The sequence below is a fragment of the Akebia trifoliata genome, chromosome 9 (genome assembly GCF_017979445.1).
Source record: "Akebia trifoliata isolate Shusen 1 chromosome 9, ASM1797944v1, whole genome shotgun sequence".
In the NCBI taxonomy this organism is placed as follows: domain Eukaryota; kingdom Viridiplantae; phylum Streptophyta; class Magnoliopsida; order Ranunculales; family Lardizabalaceae; genus Akebia; species Akebia trifoliata.
The window spans coordinates 15,248,601-15,271,627 of NC_141383.1; the positions used below are offsets into that span (position 1 = coordinate 15,248,601).

Here is a 23,027-nt window from a genome sequence, read left to right on the forward strand (position 1 = left end):
AAGCTGGAAGTCGCAGACTTGTATTATAGTCTATTTTTTTATTATAGGAAATGGTGGTGTTATTAGTTAATGTTGTCATCCATCTGCTATAAACCTATAAATGCAAAACAATTTACCATAACATATTAAACACAAGTATAGATTACATTTTATTCCATATAGCAACATACGTGAGTTATATAATTTCTCTTCAATGGAAGCAATAATCAAGTACATCATAGAATAACAGTTTTATAAAGTTGTGGTGGTTGAAGAAGCTTGTGGTGATCTTGAAGGAGAAGTAAAAAATGGCATTGGTGGAATTTGCACAGTTTCAAGACTTCCTTCTAACATCTCCAATACTCTATTCATTGCAGATCGATGCAATGGATCCATCTGTATGCACCATAATCCTACTAAGATCATTTTCATGCAATTTCTTCATCCTCCATAGTTGTAATTCCATGTAGTCCTAGATCCATCCATGTATCGAGACGCTTGTAGATCCAATGTGGAAAATATATTTCACTAATATTTTCTACTCCAGGATCAACGTACTTTCTTCCTCTAACCATTTCAAGCATCATCATTCCATAAATATATACATCTGACTTGTGAGAGACTCCTCTGAAATTTCTATTAATCAATTCTGGTGCAATATATCCTGGAGTCCCTCTAACACCCATCATTGATATAATACTCTCTTTCTGAAGACATAGTTTCGCAAGACCAAAATCAGATATTTTTGGACAAAAGTTTTTGTCTAAAAGAATGTTATGAGGCTTTATATCAAAATGTAATATTCGTGTATTACATCCACAGTGCAAGTACTCTAATCCCCAAGCAATGCCAATGAAAATTTTGTATAGTTTCTCCCATTTAAGGTGAGCTTGTTTCTGCAATGAGTTTTTATCATGTATGAACTTTTCAAGAGATCCGTTGGTCATGAACTCATAGATAAGTGCTCTTTTAGAATCCTCAACGCAAAAACCTAGAAGAGTGACAATGTGAACATGGGAAGTCCTACTAATGCGTGCAACCTCATTAATAAATTCTTCTCCATCACCTTTTGATTCTTTTAAGACCTTCACAGCCACCACGTGCTCGTCAACTAGCTTTCCTTTAAACACACAGCCGTAAGCTCCTTGGCCTAATTTGTCCTCAAAGGAGTTAGTAATTTTTTTGATATCTGAATATTTGTATCTCTTTGAAGCCAAGGATTCATGATTCTTTAGAAACATCTTTACTCTTTGGGCATTCTTTGCTTTTTTCTTCCACAATGCCAATTTATTTGAAGAAAATTTCCTTCTTGAGCAACAGAAAATAACTACCATTGTAGCTATAATAATGACTCCAAGCATTGAAGCAACTGTAGTCAAATAAAAAAAGAACAAAGAATGTAATTTATGTTTGGATACTTCATATATAAACTAATGTGCAAGTGAAAAAAGGAACAAGAAACAAAATATGGATATGGATCTACATTACCTATAGCAAACTTTTTTGCTACATCCCCTGCAGAACAATGAAGAGTTGGGGTTAGATGAATGGGGAGGAAAAGGAAACATAGGATCAAAGGGTAGGGCCATTGATTATATATAAGTTGGGCCATGCCATTTAGTCCAAACAACACCTCGGCCCTTTAGATTTAGTGGTCTAGAATGTGATTAAAAAAAATTCCAAAAAACATATTTTTTTTCCGGCCAGATATTGACTTTGGAATTGGACGACTGCTGAACACCCATATTTGAAATATAAAATTAAATCTAACAATGAGAATACGATTTTTTCCATATTTTTTTTTGTTTTGGAAGTCCATAAAATTTTAATATTCTACATCCATGTGGCATCGATCATGTTTTTGGGTGTCACATGATTTTTTATGACAGTGGTTCCGGACCCTTAGGCCCGACTAGCAAGGGTGAGACAACTGGCCTCTTAGAGCACAATATCTCGCCAAATCCCCCAAGTACACGCAATACCCTACAATCCACATATACCAAGTAAGCAGGGACAAATCCTTGTGGATGGCCAACAAGAGGGCTTGAACTCAAGACCTCTCCCTTTTTGGAGGGAGGCCTCGGCCACTATAGCCAACACTCTTGGGATTTATATATATAAATCTAGCTTATATATATAAGATGAACTTGAACCTGAAGGTGCCACTTAGGTAAGTGGTAAAGGCTTGAGGAGAATTCATCCCATGACCTAGGTTCAAATCCCGTTGAACCCACTATCACCTCCATTAACCACTAATCCCTTGCTTCCTTAGGAAACAAAAGTTGGACTTGAACCCCAAGTCATGGGCATCTTCTTTGGGGTTAAGGGGTCACAAAGGAAAGACAATAAACTTGGAGGGGTGTTATTGAAAAAAGGGAGAAGAAGAATATACAAAGTGGAAGTGGCATTTTTTGAAAGGGCGGGAATAGAAAAGGGAATAAAGTTGGAAGTTGTCCATGAGATATATGTGAAATTGAAAGTTAACCTCTTTTTGTGGGAGGAGAAACATTGGGAAGACAACCACTGTGTTTTATTTCGTGTGTATACATTTACTAGATGCTTGCCCATGCCTATTGGCACGAACATCATCTTTGAGGTTCAGGGGTAGGAGAAAAAAGACAATAAATTTGGAGGGTATTATTGAAAAAAGGGTAGTTAAGGAAAGACAATAAAGTTGCAAAGATTATTATTGAAAAAGAAAAGGGAAGAGGAAAAGTAATAAAGTTTGATGGGCATTCTTGAAAGTGAGGTGGGCATCCTCTCTGGGGTTAAGAGGGTAGGAGAGAAAAGACAATAAATTTGGAGGGTATTATTGGAAAAGGGGTAATAAAAGAAAGACAATAAAGTTGGTAGGACATTTTTGAAAAGAGGGTAGAAGAGGGAAGGCAATAAAGTTGGAAGGTTATTCTTGAAAAGTAATAGAGGAGAAAAGATGATAAACTTTATCCTCAAGATTCATATTGAGATTAAATCTTAATCCTTCTTTGTGGGAGATAAAGGAAGTGGAGTCTACCGTTGTGTATTAATTTATACTAGTGGTTGCCTATGCCTATGGCTCTAATATCCTCTTTAGGGCTAAGGGTGTAAAATAGGTAAGACAATGAAATTAGAGGGGTATCATTGAAAAGCAGAGTAGGTGAAGAAGAGGAAAAAGTCTGTGTAGAGAAGATAAGGAGGAAAAAATAATTAAGTTAGGAGTATCTTTAAAAGGTTGGAGAAGAGAAAAGGAAATAAAATTGTCCTCAAGAATATGGGACAAAGATTGAGACAAAGAAGAGGGACACATGTTGAATTTTATTATATACTAGAGTTTACCCGTGCTTATGGCATGGTCATCCTTTTTTAGTTAAAGGGGCAAAAGAGGAAAGATGATAAGGCTGTAGGGATATTACTAAAAAAGGGGGGAAGAGAATTGATGATAAAATTGGAGGATATTGTTACAAAGAGGTAAAAGAGAAGGATAATGAAGTTGAAATGGTATTCTTAGACGGGGGGAGAAAAGGGAATGCATGTGAATTTGATAACATTGGGAGAAGATAACAATTGTGTTATATTATATAGATATATAGACAAAAACGTCATATGGACCGAAGGACCATATAGAGTCTTGACCACGCCTCTCATTTGTGTCATGTAGACTCCCACATAGGTCCAAATGACACCTCAGTCCTATAGATGTTATGGTCTACATTGTATTTGTAAGAAGCCAAAAAAATCTTTCTTTGCGCTAGATCTTGACGTTTTAAAATAGATAGCCACTAAACTCTTAAATGTAAAAAAATTAAATCCAATATAGATTTCATGGTCTACATTGTATTTCTAAGAAAAAAAATTTATTTCTTGTGCCAAATCTTGACGTTTAAAATGGACAGCCACTAAACTCTTACATTTAAAAGTTAAATCCAATGTTGAAAGAATGTCTTTTTTGGATGTTCATAAAATTTTATACTCTACATCCATGTGGCACCCGATCTTGCTGTTGGGTGCCCACATGTAGATGCAATTCATATATATATACGTCATGTACAATGGAAGAGCTAGTATTTCCATCTATAATTCAACATGACAAAAAAAATTTCCATCATCAGTCACGTTCTCCCTCTTTGTTTAGCCCACTTGTTTCTAGTGGTATTGCGTATTTCTTAGTTTGCCCATTTAGATGAGTCTCCTTTACTTCAATGAGAGAGATGTTCCACACAGAAACAAAAAGGTCAATCAAGTGCTTCTTCAAAAAAGACATTGTCCAAATTCTCCATATATATATGTATATATATACATATATGTATATATATATGGGTGGGGTTCCGTAGACACATAAAGCTACTCATAAAGCTACAACATTTTTGTCTTATATGGTTAAAAAAATTCGGAATGAGCTGATTTTCTGTGAGGATGATCTCTATGGTGAGGGGATCATCCTTGCAAAAAATCATTCCATTCCAAAACTTCTAACCCCATCAAAAGTGATCTACAAAAATTGGATGGTCTAAAATTTTTCAACTTGTAAACATGGGGCTAGAAGTTTCATAATGGACTGATTTTTGGCAAGGATGATCTCCTCACTATAGAGATCATCCTCACAAAAAATCAACTCATTCCAAATATTTTTTCCCCTATAAGACAAAACACGTTGTAGCTTTATGAGTAGCTTTATGTGTATACGGATCCTAGTCCAATATATATATATATATATACATGGGAAATGTTCAGCAACAAACATTTTTGGCAAAACATTTTTCAAAACATGGGTTAGAGGTTTTGGAATGGGCTAATGTTTGATGAGGATGATCTCTATAGTCAGGAGATCATCATCACCAAAAATCAGCCCATTCCAAAACTTCTAACCCCATCAAAAATGGTTTACAAAAAATGGACGTTTCACGATTTTTCAACTTGTAAATATGGGGCTAGAAGTTTTGGAATGGGCTGATTTTTGGTTAGGATGATCTCCTCACCGTAGAGATCATCCTCACCAAAAATCAGCCCATTCCAAAACCTCTAACTCATGTTTTGAAAAATGCTTTGCCAAAATGTTTGTTGCTGAACGGGACCCTATATATATATATATATATATATATATATATATATATATATATATATATATATATGGGAGCGGTTCGACAGCCCTAAAGTTTGTCAAGTTTTGTGTCATACATTTTTTATAAATCACTTTTGATGGGGTTAGAAGTTTGCCAAAGCTTCTAACCCATATTTTGAAAAATGTTTGGCACTAAACTTGGCAAACTTTAGGGCTGCTGAACCGTCCCCTATATGTATATATATATATATGTATGGGGACGGTTCGAGGGACGTGTTAGAAAACATATGAGAAGCCCATGTTTCTCAGCTATTGGATTTTGAGAAACAAACGGCTGAGATTCTGTCTGACGTCATTTCCAAATGAAAAAACGAGTTTTAGATTATTTAAAATAACTCCCTCATTTTATTTTTATTTTTTTAAACAAACTCACTTTCTATTAACATAATCTATCGAAATCGACAGAGAACCCCTTCGTCTCGACTGAACTCAATGTCTCTTCTCTCTCTCTCTCTCTCTCTCTCTCTCTCTCTCTCTCATCTCGACAGAAAACCCATTTGCCTGAGGAGCAATATGAGGAATTCTCGGTATTTATACCGAAGAAGGGGGTGGTGTTGAAAGGGCTGAGGATCGTCAATGTGCTAATGGCGATTCCAAAGAATGAAGTTAGGAGGATAAGACTGAACTCTCACTTTCTCGATGGATGGAACTCTCACTCACTCTCTCCCTTGGACTTGGATGAAGCTGTTCGAAGTGGGAAGGTGAAATCAGGCCAAATAATTGCCACCGCAGGTTTTGGGGTTGGCCTTACATGGGGTTCCGCCATTGTGAGATGAGGACAAGAAGAAAGATAGAAAAAAAAATGAAAAAAAACTTCAATCTTCATTTTTGCCAATTTACATTTGATATGTATCAAGGAGAGGGAGGTGGCCATCATGCTGCTTTTACATCCACTATTTGCTCTTATAGATTTTGCAACTGTTCAGCTTTGGGCACCCTAATAATATGTTTTTTTTTGTCTCTAATCTCTTAGAAGTTCTCCATTTTCAAGTTGAATTGAGGTATTTATCAAATGCACAACACTTTATTCAGGGGATTTGATCAAACAATATGAAATCTTCCATTAGCACATTGACGATCCTCAGCCCTTTCAACACCACCTCCTCCTTTGGTATAAACACCGAGAATTCCTCATATTGCTCCTTAGGCAAATGGGTTTTCTGTCGAGACAATAGAGAGAGAGAGAGAGAAGAGACAGTGAGTTCAGTCGAGACGAAGGGGTTCTCTGTCAAGTTCGACAGATAATCATAATAGAAGGTGAGTTTGTTTAAAAAAATAAAAATAAAATGAGAGAGTTTTTTGAAAGAATCTAAAACTCGTTTTTTTCATTTGGAAATGACGTCAGACAGAATCTCAGCTGTTTGTTTCTCAAAATCCAATAGTTGAGAAACATGGGCTTCTCATATGGTTGCCGAACTGCTCCCATACATATATAAATACATGGGTCCCGTTCAACAACAAACATTTTGGCAAAACATTTTTCAAAACATGGGTTAGAGGTTTTGGAATGGGCTGATATTTGGTGAGGATGATCTCTATGATGACGAGATCATAATCACCAAAAATCAGCCCATTCCAAAACTTCTAAACCCATCAAAAATGGTTAACAAAAAATGGACGATCTACGAATTTTCAACTTATAAACTGGGGCTAGAAGTTTTGGAATGGGCTAATTTTTGGTGAGAATGATCTCCTCACCGTAGAGATCATCCTCACCAAAAATCAGCCCATTCCAAAACCTCTAACCCATGTTTTGAAAAATGTTTTGCCAAAATGTTTGTTGCTGAACGGGACCTATGTATATATATATGTATGGGAACAGTTCGGCAACCCTAAAGTTTGCCAGTTTGGTGCCAAACATTTTTTGTAGATCACTTTTGATGGGGGATAGAAGTTTTGGAATAGGCTGATTTTTTGTGAGGATGATCTCTACGATGAAGAGATCATCCTCACAAAAAATCAGCTCATTTTGAAACTTCTAACCCTAGTTTACAAGTTGAAAAATCATGAACCATCTAATTTTTTTAAATCACTTTTGATGGGGTTAGAAGTTTTAGAATAGGCTGACTTTTGGTGAGGATGATCTCCTCAACATAGAGATCATCCTCACAAAAAATCAGCTCATTCCAAAGCTTCTTACCCATATTTTAAAAAATGTTTGGCACCAAACTTGGCAAACTTTAGGGCTGTTGAACCGTCCCTTATATGTATATATATAAGGAGCGGTTCGGCAGCCCTAAAGTTTGCCAAGTTTGGTGCCAAACATTTTTTGTAAATCACTTTTGATGTGGTTAAAAGTTTTGGAATAGGCTGATTTTTTGTGAGGATGGTCTCTACGGTGAGGAGATCATCCTCACAAAAAAATCAGCTTATTTTGAAACTTCTAACCCTAGTTTACAAGTTGAAGAATCGTGAACCGTCCAATTTTTTAAATCACTTTTGATGGGGTTAGAAGCTTTGGAATAGGCTAATTTTTTGTGAGGATGATCTCCTCATCATAGAGATCATCCTCACAAAAAATCAGCTCATTCCAAATCTTCTAACCCATATTTTGAAAAATGTTTGGCACCAAACTTGGCAAACTTTAGGGCTGTTGAACCATCCCCATATATATATATATATATATATATGGGAGCGGTTCGGCAGCCTTAAAGTTTGCCAAGTTTAGTGCCAAACATTTTTTGTAAATCACTTTTGATGGGGTTAGAAGTTTTGAAATATGCTGATTTTGTGTGAGGATGATCTCTATGGTGAAGAGATTATCCTCACAAAAAATCAGCTCATTTTGAAACTTCTAACCCTAGTTTATAAGTTGAAGAATTGTGGACCGTTAATTTTTGTAAATCACTTTTGATGGGGTTAAAAGTTTTGGAATAGGCTGATTTTTGGTGAGGATGATCTTCTCATCATGGAGATCATCCTCACAAAAAATCAGCTCATTCCAAAGCTTCTAACTCATATTTTGAAAAATGTTTGGCACCAAACTTGGCAAACTTTAGGGCTCCTGAGCCATCCCCTATATATATATGGGAAATGTTCAGCAACAAACATTTTGGCAAAACATTTTTCAAAACATGGGTTAGAGGTTTTGGAATGGGCTGATTTTTGATGAGGATGATCTCTATGGTGAGGAGATCATCATCACCAAAAATCAGCCCATTCCAAAACTTCTAACCCCATCAAAAATGGTTTATAAAGATGGACGGTCCACGATTTTTCAACTTGTAAACTGGGGCTAGAAGTTTTGGAATGGGCTGATTTTTGGTGAGGATGATCTCCTCAGCGTAGAGATCATCCTCACCAAAAATCAGCCCATTCCAAAACCTCTAACCCATGTTTTGCCAAAATGTTTGTTATTGAACGAGACCCTATATATATATATATATATGTATATATGTGGGGAGCGGTTCGGCAGCCCTAAAGTTTGCCAAGTTTTGTGCCAAAACATTTTTTGTAAATCACTTTTGCTGGGGTTAGATGTTTTGCAATAGGCTGATTTTTTGTGAGGATAATCTCTACGGTGAAGAGATCATCCTCACAAAAAATCAGCTCATTTTGAAACTTCTAACCCTAGTTTACAAGTTGAAGAATCATGGACCGTCAAATTTTTTAAATCACTTTTGATAGGGTTAGAAGTTTTGGAATAGGCTGATTTTTGGTGAGGATGATATCCTCATCATAGAGATCATCCTCACAAAAAATCAGCTCATTCCAAAGCTTCTAACCCATATTTTGAATAATGTTTGGCACCAAACTTGGTAAACTTTAGGGCTGCTGAACCGGCCCCATATATATATATATATATAGAGTCGGATTCCAATCACTCATAAAAGCATGACTCTTGAGAAAACACAAGATCTCAATATTGTAAACACAAAATCCAAAGATCGATATTTATACATATCTCTGAAACACGCATCTCAAAGTTATCTATCTCGTGGATAAATCTTGACCATAGGATTTTATATTTAAAGGATTGAGATCATGTGTTTTTCCATGAGTCATTGTTCATAAGTGATTAGATCATGACCCATATATATGAGATGAGGATATATAGACCAAACAACCATTTATCTCTACGGATCATATGTCAACGTGCCCAAAAATACCATCAAGTGCGCCATGTATACCAACCATAAAATTTAAAAAGAGATTTTTTTATTTGTTGGATTTAAATTTTAAATATAAAAATTCAATGGCCGTCCATTTTTAAATTCAAGTTGTTGGTCCAAAACATGCATTTCTTTTTATTTGTTTTTAAACAGAATTGAGATAAAAAAAACAAGAGAGCTATATTGTCATTTGGACTCATGGGTTATTCAGGGCTGCTAGTCTGGATGACCCAAATATGGACTTCAGTCTAGGCTCTAGATGGTCCCTCAATCCATGCAATAGTTTTCATAAAATACAATAGTGGATCCCACTTGTAAGTGTCAAACTTCCCATTTACAGTTGCATACCTTGACCCAGAGGCTGCCATTTTTCATCAAATCAATCCTAATCCTTGACGCATACGATATTTGGAAAAAGAAATCCGACCCACAAACCATTTTTTTTCTGTTCAATATTAGAAATATCCCCACTGTTTTTTCCACTATTAAAATACGGTCCCGTTCAGCATCAAACATTTTGGCCAACATTTTAATCAATTATTTTTGTCCTGCATGGGTTAGAAGTTTTGGAATGAGCTGATTTTTGGTGAGGATGAGCTCTACGGTGAGGAGATCATCCTCACGAAAAATCAGCCCATTCCAAAACTTGTAGCCCCATATTTACAAGTTGAAAAATCATGGACCGTCCATTTTTGTAAACCATTTTTTATGGGGTTAGAAATTTTGGAATTGGCTGATTTTTGGTGATAATGATCTCCTCACCGTAGAGATCATCTTCACAAAGAATCAGCCAATTCCAAAACTTCTAACCCATGTTTTGAAAAATATTTTGCCAAAATGTTTGGTGCCAAACATTTCCCATTAAAATACCCTATTTTGGAGAATGAAAAATCCCTCAAACTTTTGTGACTTGGGTCTTCTTTTTAAAACAAAGGTAAATTACTAAAATGCTCTCGTAACTATCCCTGCGAACTAGGTTCGTTTGAAATAAACAATTTCATTTTTGAAATAAACAAAAGTTAAGATGAGTGAAGAAGTCTATTTGGTAAGTGAGATAGATGGTGAGAAAGATGAAGTCTTATGGCTATAATGGAGTGTGGGACCTTGAAGTGATACCTTTAATGTGTCCGCAATTGAAGGCAAGACTACAATTTGAGTACCTGAGATCATTGACACAGATAGATAGGGGAATTTCGACTAAGATGTAGAAAGCGAGATGAATTAAGAAGTAGTGATACAATTTCATTTTTGAAATAAACAAAAAGTTAAGATAAGTGAAGAAGTCTATTTGGTAAGTGAGATAGATGGTGAGAAAGATGAAGTGTTCTGGCTATAATGGAGTGTGGGACCTTAGAAATAATCAGATGGCGTGAAGGTGAAGTCTTCTCGAAAGTCTAAACTCTAAACCGTGTTGAACTCCCTCCAGTACTTGAAGTTTGGGGTGTAATTGGGTACCCATTTACCTAGAACTGAAACCGAAAACTCCAGTTTGGGTTCTGTTTTCGTTATAGCCAATTCCGGATGTAGATTTTACCCATGACTCGAAAACAGGATAAAAAAAGGACCGAATTTGAGGACGGAGCCCGAGCCAAATCAGTTTGGGTTTGGACCAAATTGAACTAATGAAAAATCGGTTAGAATTCGATTTGACCCATAATGGACCGAACCCAATTTTGAAACCGTTACTCTAGACCAAACCCGGACCGACCATGGACCAAAAATCCAATTTTTTCGAAAACAATTCAAATTTGAATTTTTAGCATTCAAATTTTTTTACCCCCTCCCTCACGACGGAATTATTACCATTGAGAGGGGGTGAGAGGAAATATTGATGTTTTTATTTTATAAATACCCCAAAATCAATTTCATTATTCACTACTCCAAATTTTCTCAATTTATTTAAATTAATTTCATAATTTTATAGTAAATTTTATAAGGTCTCTATTAAATTGAGATTTATTCTCAATTAATTTGATTATTAAGTGATCGATATTCTTCTACGTGGCAAGATCAAGATAAAATCATCATTAATGTGAACAAATTATCATTAAATGATCAAGACCAAGTCATCATCAAGTAATCAAGAATATCTTCTACGTGATAATCATTAAATGAATCATTAAGTGATCGATATTCTTCTACGTGGCAAGATCAAGATCATATCATCATCCATGTGAACAAATTATCATTAAATGATCAAGACCAAGTCCTCATCAAGTGATCCAGATCAAAGTCATCATCAAGTGATCAAGAATTTCTTCTACATGGCAAGATCAATCGATCAAATCAACACGTGGCATAATCAACCAACCAAAATCAAAATATTCGACATAAGGTGTAGTATTTCTAATTTTTTTTCTTAATATTATTAGTAATAGTTTCTCCTCCCCTTTTTAATTTTTTCTCTACTTTCAAGTGAAATTTAATCAACCTCTATTAATTTTAATTTTAGTGTTAGTTTTTATAAAATGGATTCTCAAAATATTAATACGATGATTTTCAAAATCTTGATAATCCTCAAAATTTTGATTTTAATTCATTTACTTACATTGGGGCTAGTAATGATCCAGAACCCTCTAATCATATTTCTAATTTCCCAAAAACATTGACTAGATTTCGATCCGAGCCATGGTAACATTTTACCTTAATAGATGTTGTAAATCAAAATAGAAGTAAAATGTAATTATTGTAGAAACTTTTCAGCTTATTCTGGTATATCTACTAGAACGAATCATCAAGTGATCGATATTCTTCTACGTGGCAAGATCAAGATTAAATCATCATCAATGTGTCCGCAATTGAAGGCAAGACTACAATTTGAGTACCTGAGATCATTGACACATATAGATAGGGGAATTTCGACTAAGATGTAGAAAGCGAGATGAATTAAGAAGTAGTGATACAATTTCATTTTTGAAATAAACAAAAAGTTAAGATAAGTGAAGAAGTCTATTTGGTAAGTGAGATAGATGGTGAGAAAGATGAAGTGTTCTGGCTATAATGGAGTGTGGGACCTTGGAAATAATCAGATGGCGTGAAGGTGAAGTCTTCTCGAAAGTCTAAACTCTAAACCTTGTTGAACTCCCTCCAGTACTTGAAGTTTGGGGTGTAATTGGGTACCCATTTACCTAGAACTGAAACCGAAAACTCCAGTTTCGGTTCTCTTTTCGTTATAGCCAATTCCGGATGTACATTTTACCCATGACTCGAAAACAGGATAAAGAAAAGACCGAATTTGAGGACGGAGCCCGAGCCAAATCAGTTTGGGTTTGGACCAAATTGAACTAATGAAAAATCGGTTAGAATTCGATTTGACCCATAATGGACCGAACCCAATTTTGAAACCGTTACTCTAGACCAAACCCGGACCGACCATGGACCAAAAATCCAATTTTTTCGAAAACAATTCAAATTTGAATATTTAGCATTCAAATTTTTTTACCCCCTCCCTCACGACGGAATTATTACCATTGAGAGGGGGTGAGAGGAAATATTGATGTTTTTATTTTATAAATACCCCAAAATCAATTTCATTATTCACTACTCCAAATTTTCTCAATTTATTTAAATTAATTTCATAATTTTATAGTAAATTTTATAAGGTCTCTATTAAAAAGAGATTTATTCTCAATTAATTTGATTATTAAGTGATCGATATTCTTCTACGTGGCAAGATCAAGATAAAATCATCATTAATGTGAACAAATTATCATTAAATGATCAAGACCAAGTCATCATCAAGTAATCAAGAATATCTTCTACGTGATAATCATTAAATGAATCATTAAGTGATCGATATTCTTCTACGTGGCAAGATCAAGATCATATCATCATCAATGTGAACAAATTATCATTAAATGATCAAGACCAAGTCCTCATCAAGTGATCCAGATCAAAGTCATCATCAAGTGATCAAGAATTTCTTCTACATGGCAAGATCAATCGATCAAATCAACACGTGGCATAATCAACCAACCAAAATCAAAATATTCGACATAAGGTGTAGTATTTCTAATTTTTTTTCTTAATATTATTAGTAATAGTTTCTCCTCCCCTTTTTAATTTTTTCTCTACTTTCAAGTGAAATTTAATCAACCTCTATTAATTTTAATTTTAGTGTTAATTTTTATAAAATGGATTCTCAAAATATTAATACGATGATTTTCAAAATCTTGATAATCCTTAAAATTTTGATTTTAATTCATTTACTTACATTGGGGCTAGTAATGATCCAGAACCCTCTAATCATATTTCTAATTTCCCAAAAAAATTGAGAAGATTTCGATCCGAGCCATGGTAACATTTTACCTTAATAGATGTTGTAAATCAAAATAGAAGTAAAATGTAATTATTGTAGAAACTTTTCAGCTTATTCTGGTATATCTACTAGAACGAATCATCAAGTGATCGATATTCTTCTACGTGGCAAGATCAAGATTAAATCATCATCAATGTGAACAAATTATCATTAAATGATCAAGACCAAGTCATTATCAAGTGATCTAGATCAAAGTCATCATCAAGTGATCAAGAATTTCTTCTACATGGCAAGATTAATCGATCAAATCAATACGTGGCACAATCAACCCATCAAAACCAAAATTTTCAGCATAAGGTGTAGTGTTTCTAATTTTATTTTTCTTAATATTATTTGTAATAGCTTCTCCTCCTCTTTTTAATTTTTTCTCCACTTCCAAGTGAAGTTTAATCAACCTCTATTAATTTTAATTTTAGTGTTAGTTTTTATATAATGGATCCTCAAAATATTAATATCGATGATTTTCAAAATCTTGATGATCCTCAAAATTTTGATTTTAATTTATTTACTTACATGGGGGCTAGTAATGATCCAAAACCCTTTAATCATATTCCTAATCTCTCAAAAAAATTGAGAAGATTTCGATCCAAGGCATGACAACATTTTACCTTAATAGATGTTGTTAACCTAAACAAAAGTAAAATGAAAAAAAAGTACAATGCAATTATTGTATAAAATTTTTAGCTTATTCTGGTATATCTACTAGAACGAGTACAATGAATAAACACAAAAAAATACATATTCAAGAAGAGAACAATCCGATATTACTCAAAATCTATTTGGTTGATCAACCACCGACGACACAAGCACATACTTATATGATGCCGAAAGGGCGTGATGAGAAACTGTTAAATTTTTTATTATAGAAGAAATGTCATTTCTAGTAATTGACAAGATACATTATAAATAATTTATTCAAAAAATGAAATGTAATGGAAATGTTTAAAAATAAAAAAATAGAAATTAAAAATTTATTAATACACCTAGTAAATATATACTTAACTTCTGATTTCTGGGTTTCAATTCAAGGTATACCATATATGTATGTTACGACACGTTTTATAAATGAAAATTGAAATTTACACAAAAGAACTATATCTTTTTCTTTATTAAATACAAAACACATTAATTTAGTAATTTTTGAAGCTTTGCAAAATACTTTATTAGATTATAAAATTAGCAATTAAATATTCACAATTACATTAGATAAAGCTAGTAGTAATAATAGTGTCGTAACTTACCTTAAAGATATTTTATTTGACGAATCAATTTTAAAAGAATTATTGTATATTCGTTGTACAACCTGTATTTTAAATTTAATTGTACAAAATGTTATTCAATGTATAAATATTATTTTTTAAAATATTAGAGAAACTATTAGTACTATTAGAGTATCGCATATTAAATAAAAATAATTTGATGAATATGATGTATTATTTGGCTTATTACTCACTAGAGTATCATCATCACATCGATGGAATTCCACCTATTACATATTACAATATGTAGTTCGTTGTAAAAATATAATAAAAAAGTTTTTAGAAGACACACGTAGTGAAACACAATTATAATAAATTGATTAGGATACTGCATCTAATATTTGTGATGATTTTCAAAGTTTTGTGGAAATTATAAAAACTTTTCGGGGCAAAAATATATTACTTTGATTGAATTTTGTGTGCAATTAACTCAAATTAAAGAATTTTTTAAATTTAAATTTGAATAATAATAATGTTACATAAATGAATAATAAATTTAATAAATTTAATAAATATTAAAAAACTATTCCACATAACTTAGTATTTTCTTCAATTATGAATCATAGATTTAAAACTAAAGTTTTAGAACTTGTTTTTAGTTTAAGTAGTGATTTTAATGTTGAAATTGAAATGCAAAAAATTAAAAAAAAAATTATTTAAACTTTTTAACATATATGAAAGTAAGTATGATTTAAAAAATAATGTTACAAGTAGGTCTTCAAATCCTTATCTTTTAGTTCCAAAATAATTTTTTTTAACTTTTTATCAAGAACACCTATAACTTATAATAATAATAATTCAACATTCGAATTACAACGTTATTTGAATTCTGATCTCATAGAAATTGGGGATGGGAGTCATTATAATGCTTTATAACGATAAAAAAGTTATAGTATGTACTATCGCGTGTTATCTATGATGGCATGTGATCTACTAATGATTCATGATTTTACCATGGCTTCAAAAAAAGCATTTAGTATAGGTGAAAAGATTATATCTCAATATAGAAGTTGTTTAGTTTTGGAGACATTAAAAGTTTTAATTTATTTGAAGGATTGGTAGTTAGGCGAAGAAGAAGAATAAGAGTAATGGTTTTTTGTGTATTTTGACGTAGTGAAGTTACTATCATAGTCTTACTTCCCATCTTTCCCTACTTGTGCTAGTGGGGAAGTCAACCTAGGATAACTAAGTCATCTTGAGAGTCTGCTAAAAAATTGAGAAGATTTTGATCCGAGACATGATAACATTTTACCTTAATAGATGTTGTAAACCAAAACAGAAGTAAAATGTAATTATTGTAGAAAATTTTCAGCGTATTCTGGTATATCTACTATAACGAATCATCAAGTGATTGATATTCTTCTATGTGGCAAGATCAAGATTAAATCATCATCAATGTGAACAAATTATCATTAAATGATCAAGACCAAGTCATCATCAAGTGATCAAGATCAAAGTCATCATCAAGTGATCAAGAATTTATTCTACATGGCAAGATCAATTGATCAAATCAACACGTGGCACAATCAACCAATCAAAACCAAATTTTACGACATAAGGTGTAGTGTTTCTAATTTTTTTTCTTAATATTATTAGTAATAGCTTCTCCTCCCCTTTTTATATTTTTCTCTACTTCCAAGTGAAGTTTAATCAACCTCTATTAATTTTAATTTTAGTGTTAGTTTTTATATAATGGATCCTCAAAATATTAATATCGATGATTTTTAAAATCTTGATGATTCTCAAAATTTTGATTTTAATTCATTTACTTACATAGGGGCTAGTAATGATCCAAAACCCTTTAATCATATTCCTAATCTCCCAAAAAAATTGGGAAGATTTTGATCCAAGGCATGACAACATTTTACTTTAATAGATGTTGTAAACCCAAACAAAAGTAAAATGGAAAAAAGTACAATGTAATTATTGTAAAAAAATTTTAGCTTATTGTAGACACCGTATTTTTGCACTCGCCTAATTAATCAACTAGTCAACCCGATTGCGACGGTTCCCGATGACGGATGGTTATTTCAATGCTCTGTTTGTTACCAGATATGTTTCAAAAAATCGGATGAGGTATCTCAAGCAAACAAAACTGTAGAAACCACGCTACATTATGAAAATGTGTCCCAAAAATATAAAAATTATCAATTTTCAGATAAAAAGAAGCTTCACGATAAAAATTACTAAAAAATGATCAAATTACCAAAATACCTCTAACATCAAAACATCCCTAGAGCCCACAATATGCTTAGAAAAATCCTTTTAAATGCATAAAACAACAAATCGAAACTAAAAAAATCATTTCACTGATTTTCACAAGATTCAACAAAATTACGAAAATGCCCCTCATAAAGTTCATGACCATTTCGCACAAATTTTTTTATAAATGACACAAATCAATATTCTCATAGAATTCCTTACAAAAAATCGATTTCAAAAACATCTTTAAACATTGAAAAACAACTTAAAACACAAAAAATCCTCTCCAAGAGTAAAACGGTAATTTTATAATTTTAATAATAAAAAACTATGAAATTAATAATTAAAATATTAATTAATGTAAAGTGAAATCCTAATTAAAATTAAAGTCAATCAAGTAAGATTTAAGTTAAAATCATAAAATCTAGTCAATTAAGTAAGACTAAAGTCAAAATCTTAAAATCAAGTCAATCAAGTAAGACTTAAGCCAAAACCTTAATCAATCTAATAAGACTAAAGTCAAACCTAAACCCTAAAAGAATTCTAATTAAACTCTAAAATTATCTAATATAATTCTAATTAAACTCTAAAACTATCTAATGTAATTCTAATTAAACACTAACTTTATCTAATGTAATTCTAATTAAACATTAACTCTATCTAAAAAGTACTTAAAAAAATCTATAAATAAGGGTCTCTACAACCTATTTTTGTATCAAAAAATAAACTCTAGAAAAAGTAAGTCAAGAAGCCTTTCCAACCTTCCCAAAATCCTAATTTTGAAGTTCTTACTCTTTACCTAACATCCATACCTCAACTTTAGCTCAAAAAACACCCAAAACCTTTCCAAAACACCTTAAAATTTATAAAAAATCAGAAAACTCACAGATCTAAGAAGAAAATACTTCAATTTGGAGATCAGAAATCAGATTCGGTGATGAGCGAATAGCAATGAAATACTCTCCGCCAGTGCTGAGGGAATCATTGTAATTCACGATGTAATTTTCTTTTTATTTATTATTATTATTATTTATTATTTTTTGATCTATTGTACAATGTAATCGTTTTTGGGAATTAGTAGAGACCGGTGTTTGCCGGACGGGATTTGTGCCTAACACCTTCCAACCCCCGTAACGTGATCCCCGGACATTTATTTTCTTTCGTAGATTAGTGTTATTTGCCTTTTAGAGTCAATGTTCAGTTCTTAAACCGTAATAACTAGGTGGTAACTCCCAAACCTCAAAAATCGAAAGTAAATCCGCACACCCCGCGGATCGAGGGCGCTTTCAGTAGCGACTTCGCTGAGGATTATTGAGGGTCAAACTTGGAAAGCCCCAAGTATGGGAGCATTGCCAAATCGATCAAGTTTTTATTGTATTTTATTTTGATTTATTTGTTTAATTAGTTTGGCTTGATTGTAAATCACTTGTTTGATTTTTGAGTATTCTAGTTCAGTTGTTTGTTCTATGATCCAATCAAGGGTCACTTGTGATGTTCCTAAATAATTCAAGATTTCAAAGATTAATAAGAAAATGATTAAATGATGGTGGTTGGGATGAGAAGAATGATTTTTTTTTTAAATAGCACATAAGCATGGTGCTCCGATAGTGAAAATGTTTTTTCCTCTTTCTATCTTCTTCTCCATATGTGTGCCTAAAGGGGCAGTAAAGAGATACGTTTCTCTCTCTCTCTCTCTCTCTCTCTCTCTCTCTCTCTCTCTCTCTCTCTCTCTTTATTGAATCTCATTAATGGCGATTTCGAGAATTCTAATTTGGATTTTAATAATCTCAATAATGGCATCAAAGCATCTCATAAGATTTACCTAGAATACCAATCTGTAAATCTAGAATTGTTGTTGAATGAAGGTCAGGGCAGCAATGTTAAAATATTTTTACAGAACATTCTAGTAAGAAGTAAGTCTGGGCACCTATTAATAAAACATAGATCTCGTCAACTAGAATAATTTAGAACCTGAATTCACTCAATTTCGTTATCGGGAGCCTTGGATATCATCGATGCAAGTTCGGATTCATCTGTAAATCTAGAATTGTTGCTGAGTGAAGGTTGGGACAGCAATGTTAAAACGTTTTTATAGAACATTCTAGTGAGAATTAAGTCTGGGCACCTATTAATAAAACGTAAATCTCATCGAGTAGATTAATTTAAAACTTAAATTTACTCAATTTTGTTATTAGGAGCCTTGGATATCATCGATACAAGTTCGGATTAATGCGTAAATCTGGAAGTGTTGCTAAATAAAGGTTGGGACAACAATGTTAAAACGTTTTTACAGAACATTCTAGTGAGACTTAAGTCTGGGCACCTGTTAATAAAACGTAGATCTCATCGAGTAGATTAATTTAGAACCTAAATTCACTCAATTTCATTATCGGGAGCCGTGGATATCATCGATGCAAGTTTAAATTAATCTGTAAATCTGGAATTATTATTGAAAGAAGGTTGGGACAACAATGTTAAAGCATTTTCACAGAACATTCTAGTCAGAATTAGGTCTGAGCACCTTTAGTGAAATGTAGATCCAATCAAACAGATTAATTTAAAACCTGAATTCACTCAATTTCATTATTGGGAGCCTTAGATATCATCGATGCGAGTTCAGAATGTATTTTCTTAATTCGCAGAGAATCTGAATTTATCTAACGTTAGCACAGTTAATGTTCCTGATTTATTTTGTGAGAGCAAGCTCATTTGGCACTAGGATATTTCTTTTTGATTTTCTTTCGGGATGTGTTTCTTTATAATTTTTTTAAAAAAAAGGGGTTCATCGCTCTTTATCCCTACAACTATCATCCTATCATCAATTCAATATTTGTTAGAATCCTGATTTATCTTGGATCACCTAAAATGATCCTTGATGAACCATAGATAAAAAAAAAAACAAAACAAAAAATCAAAAAAATTAAAAATTAAAAAAATTGGTGCATGTTTCAATATTGGATCTGATTGATTATTCCTTGTGTTATATTGATTAATCGTTTATCTAACATGCCATGATCTTGTTTGATATATATGTTTTATGTACATGCCTTGGTCTTAATTTTTTATGTTATGGGATATCCATATTTTATGGTTTGATATGGCACACTTGCATGTCCCAATATAACCAACGTGGCACTAGTACGGCCTAGTCTCTTCGAAGATGCGACGTCATTCATGAAAATCACAACTCCAGTCACGTACCTTAGGGTATATCAAATTGGGGCATCAGTACCATCTGATCAGGTGACTCTAAAAAGGCATATCGATGCATTCGGGCTGGAGCGACCTGAGCCTTTGACCTATTGTAACCCGCATAGTCACATGTCCCGATTGTCAACGTGGTACTAGTACATGGTCGGTCCTCTCGTGGGATGCTAAATCATTTATTAAAGCTACAACTCTTAACTCGTACCCATAGGTATATCAAAGATAATATAATTACATCAACTGCACTTCTTGGTCAAAACCAGTGCCTAAGCAAGATCTTGCTCTAATGTACTACGATACTAAAAGGATAAACTACGTTTATTCTAGAAAAATAGATGATTTAAGATGCCTTTGCTCAAGCATCGTGCGCCACTTCTGATCTGAGGATTAAACTGGCTGTTTTTTTATTTCAGAGAAGTGAATTGAAGTTTTAAATTATCACCTATACGGTATATCAAACCAAGTCACCAAATACCGTCTGATTGAGTACGCTCGAGAGGTATATATATGCATTTGGGTAAAGGTGGCTAGATAAATTGCATTGAACGTAGTAAAAGCCTTCTGAATGAGATGTACTAACTTTCTAGTCAAAGGCTCAGGGGGGAAAGAAAGCTTTGGTTTGAGGCAAAGAGGACTCTATAGGTACTTCATACTGTTCTGGGAACAAATTAGGATGGTAAAAAGATGTTTCTTCTAGACCAATTAGGCGAACATAATGGGATCATTTGGTTCCTAGAACAGGGGGATCATTCATCCACCAAGGACAACTTAAACCGATATGACGGGCAAAACGAGAGTCTAACCATTTGCTCCAAGCCTTGACTGAGTTGTGACGCACTAACAAATTTCTTTTGAAAAAGTGTTTTGGTCCATACTCGAGGTTTGAAGGAACATCTACAATTTTGAAACGATCACAAAGCCACATATAAAGTAGGTGTGGGCTTCCTTTGAAGCTTTCTCGCTCACCATTTTTTATGGCATCTAGACCTGAGAAAGTTTCAACTAGGATAAGAAGTATTGGGTTGGCTTTCTTTGGGAGTTGAGAGGCTATATCTATGAAGGATTTAGGGATAGTTTGACCATCACTTTTGGAGGTCAACATGTATTAGGATAGGATTCCTAGGTACAATCGATAGTCTCTAGTGACTCGTCAGGCTTCTAGTTTTACATTAACGGGATGACTGCGGGAGCGATATAGGACAAGTAAAGGTACTAAGTCCAATCTCCCGTTATGGACTAGGGCCTTGGCTTCTTCCTTAGAAATGTTCAGTCCTGTGGCGAGGTCACCAGAATATCCAATCTTTAGTGAGGGCCTGACTAGAGGTCCTGAAGTGGATATCCTCATGATGCCACAATAATCCTCGTGAGTGGGGCACAAGTGCATATGCCCAATATGGAATATGTGAAGGTAGGGGTTCCAGCGCTTAGCCATAGCACGTAAGAGGTTCCAGTCTATTTCGAACTCGTGGAAGTAAAGAGCACTCCTCAACATGAATCTCCCAAAATTGATCTTCTCTACTAGGTGCATCCTTATGACGGTTATTTTGACTAACTGGTCGATCGAGTTATTGCCTATGACTAGCATCCTAGTTTGATACAAAAGGTTATTTTAGTACTCTTCCAAGGTCCATGTAAAATATCAATGACTTTTCTTTTGAAAAATCTTGTTCATATTGAAAACATTTTGTTTAGAGAACACTTCTTCTGGAAAACAATTTTCTTCATTTTTCTTTTTAGAAAATAGGTTGACACCCGAATTTAGAAACGAATTTTATTTCCATTTTGATTTAAATGACCCGGCCCATCATGATTGTTAGGTTAAGATGGACTGGGTCATTATGGATTATTACAATAAAAGGATTTTTTATTGGGTCAGTGCACCCATTTTAATCAGGTAAAAGAAAAACCTTAATCATTGAGGACAACCATACATTCTGATCTCATCATTCACATACATTCATCAATCACAAAGTCTCATTCAATGAACAACCTGGGAACACCCACGATAAGTTCGAGTCGTGACCTATAGGGAAGGTTTCTAGATTCTAAGCTTACTACGTGCAATGCATTTTTCTCTGACAACCCTTGCCTAAGTACACCTATATACCTCTCGAGCGTACTCAATCAGACGATACGTGGTGACTTGATTTGATATACCGTATAGGTGATAATCTAAAACTCTAACTCACTTCTTTGAAGTAAAAAACAACCAGTTTGATCCCCAGTTAAGAGGTGGCGCACGATGCAGAACTAGGGCCCACCTAAATACTTCTCATCTAGAATAAACATAGTTTATCCCCCTCGTACAGTAGGGTACAGCGAGACAGGATCTCGCTTAGGGACTGATTTTGACCAAGAAATGCAATTGATGTACATAGATTATCTTTTATATACCTACGGGTACGAGTCAAGAGTTGTAGCTTTCATAAATGGTTTGGCATCCCACGAGGGGACTGACCACGTACTAGTACTACGTTGGCAAACGGGACATGTGACTGTGTGGCTTACAATAGGTCAAAGGCTCAGGTCGCTCCAACCTGGGTGCATCGATATATCTTTCAGAGTCACCTGATCAGACGATACTGATGCCCTCGTTTTATATACCCTAAGGTACATGATTGAAGTTGTGATTTTCATGAATGACGTCGCATCTCCAAAGAGACTGGGCCACACACTAGTGCCATGTTGGCTATATGGGATGTGCAAACGTGCAAAACAGTAAACGTGCATGTGGTGTGTGCAAAACGGGGTGGGGGTGTGTCCGGGGCCTTTTCAAACAAATGGGCCCATAAGCTAGATCAAACTGATCATTATAACATGAATCACATGAATATTTAATCAAAACAAACACC

General features: G+C 33.8%; 1 pseudogene; it reads right to left on the reverse strand.

Annotated features, from left to right (window-relative positions):
• Window positions 1–231: 231 nt before the first annotated feature.
• The window catches only part of LOC147394377 (PR5-like receptor kinase pseudogene), a 28,107-nt pseudogene continuing 5,311 nt past the window's right edge, over window positions 232–23,027 (reverse strand).